The following is a 2821-nucleotide window of genomic DNA, read 5'->3' on the forward strand; positions in this document are numbered from 1 at the left end:
ATTCCTGACCCGGAACAACCATTTTTAAATGTAGAAAATGGTGGATTAAACCTGGTATATAGTGCCAACCCTCTCACTCTGATGACAGTCTCGTCAAATTCCAAATAAACCATTTCTATTGCATATAATCTTTTTTTAAATGCACAAAAAAAGAGTCAAATGAAATATTTTGCAAATTTTTTTTTTATACATTTTTAATCTTAAACAACAAAACAAATGTTGACATATTTGTGAAAAATTAAGTCATATATATCTCTATCTACTCATAAAATCAATGTTAATGACTGATTTTAAGTTGTCAGCACTAATATAATATTTCTCTTTAAACTGCAGTAATTACATGGTTGTCCTTAATATTTATTTGATTTCTACTTAAGGAATGACTGTAATATTTTTTCTGTCTATGAAGAAATAACATAACAAGAATGTGTCCATAGGACACGGATGCCCCACTCGCACTATCATTTTCTATGTTCAGTGGACCGTGAAATTGGGGTCAAAACTTTAATTTGGAATTAAAATTAGAAATATCATATCACGGGGAACATGTGTACTAAGTTTCAAGTTGATTAGACTTCAACTTCATCAAAAACTACCTTGACCAAAAACTTTAACCTGAATTTCATACTATCATTTTCTATGTTCAGTGAACCATGAAATTGGGGTCAAAACTATAATTTGGCATTGAAATTAGAAAGATCATATCATGGGGAACATGTGTACTAAGTTTCAATTTGATTGGACTTCAACTTCATCAAAAACTACCTTGACCAAAAACTTCAATTTGAAGCGAACGGTCGCACAGACAGACGCACAGACGGCTGAACGAACGGAGGCACAGACCAGAAAACATAATGCCCCTCTGGCATAAAAAATCTGGTGCACACTGAATAACGCTTGTAGCTGTTATTTTTAAAAGACAGAAAAAAATATTACAGTCATTTCTTCTAATTAAATTCTAAATTCCATTTTAAACTGTAGAAAACCATATAAAAACTAGAGGCTCTAAAGAGCCTGTGTCGCTCACCTTGGTCTATGTGAATATTAAACATAGGAAGCAGATGGATTCATGACAAAATTATGTTTTTTGTGATGGTGATATGTTTGTACATCTTACTTTACTGAACATTCTTGCTGCTTACAATTATCACTATCTATAACGACCTTGGCCCAGTAGTTTCTGTGGAAAATGTAACCGGTAGTAAAAATCTACAAGTTTTATGAAAATTGTTAAAAATTGACTGTAAAGGAAAATAACTCCTTAGGGGGTCAATTGACCATTTTGGTCATGTTTGACTTATTTTTAAATCTTACTATGCTGAACATTTTTGCTGTTTACAGATTAACTCTATCTATAATAATATTCAAGATAATAACCAAAAACAACAAAATTCTCTTAAAATTACCAATTCAGGGACAGCAACCCAACAACCGGTTCTCTGATTCATCTGAAAATTTCAGGGCAGATAGGACTTGACCTGATGAACAATTTAACCCCTTGTCAGATTTGCTCTAAATGCTTTGGTTTTTGAGTTATAAGCTAAAAACTGCGTTTTACCACTATGTTCTATTTTTAGCCATGGCGGCCATCTTGGTTGGTTTGGCGGGTCACGCCACACATTTTTTAAACAAGATACCCCAAAGATGATTGTGGCCAAGTTTGGATTAAGTTGGCCCAACAGTTTCAGATGAGAAGATTTTTGTAAAAGATATATAAAATTTAAGAAAAATGGTTAAAAATTGACTTTAAAGGGCAATAACTTCTAAAGGGGTCAACTGACCATTTTGTTCCTGATGACTTATTTGTAAATCTTACTTTGCTGAACATTATTGCTGTTTACAGTTTCTCTCTATCTATAATAATATTCAAGATAATAACCAAAAACAGCAAAATTTCCCTAAAATTACCAATTCAGGGGCAGCAATCCAACAACTGGTTGTCTGATTCATCTGAAAATTTCAAGCCAGATAGATCTTGACCTGATAAACAATTTTACCTCTTGTCAGATTTGCTCTAAATGCTTTGGTTTTTGAGTTATAAGCCAAAACTGCATTTTACCCCTATGTTCTATTTTTAGCCATGGCGGCCATCTTGTTTTGTTTGGCGGGTCACACCACACATTTTTTAAACTAGATACCCCAATGATGATTGTGGCCAAGTGTGGTTTCATTTGGCCCAGTAGTTTCAGAGGAGAAGATTTTTCTAAAAGTTAACGACGACGGACGACGGACGCCAAGTGATGAGAAAAGCTCACTAAAAAGGTTGATCATGTCACGGTCATATGACTAAATTATGACTATGGGCTGATTACAAAACAACATCAGCCAATCAGAAGTCGTGTTACATCCAAAATTAAATTATAAACTAATGGTAACAACAGAACAAACAGATTATGAGGCCCATGGCATAAAAACAATAAAATAACTATGTTTGTCATTTAGTTTAAATTTTATTTGGTAAAAAGGTCATACACAAGAAAGCAATAAATACATAATATTGCAACATTGGAAGCAAACATCTCATTCTAATCATGGCACATTACCATAGGTCTTCATAGAATTCCTTAACTAGATGACTTGATTAAAACAATGAGGTAGTCAGTAATGATAGATAGGTAATGGAATACTTTCTACACATCACTGTTAAAGCACAATTTGAACTTTTATGAAGCAGATACATATAAAGTACTACAGACTTGGGTGATATTATGTATTACAATCATGAATACTTATATCTTCTTTTCATAACATTTTAATTAAATGCATTAAAAATATGAGAATGATTCAGTTTAAGAAAAATTTTCATGCCCCATTCTGTTCA

The sequence above is a fragment of the Mytilus trossulus genome, unplaced genomic scaffold (genome assembly GCF_036588685.1).
Source record: "Mytilus trossulus isolate FHL-02 unplaced genomic scaffold, PNRI_Mtr1.1.1.hap1 h1tg000024l__unscaffolded, whole genome shotgun sequence".
Classification (NCBI taxonomy): domain Eukaryota; kingdom Metazoa; phylum Mollusca; class Bivalvia; order Mytilida; family Mytilidae; genus Mytilus; species Mytilus trossulus.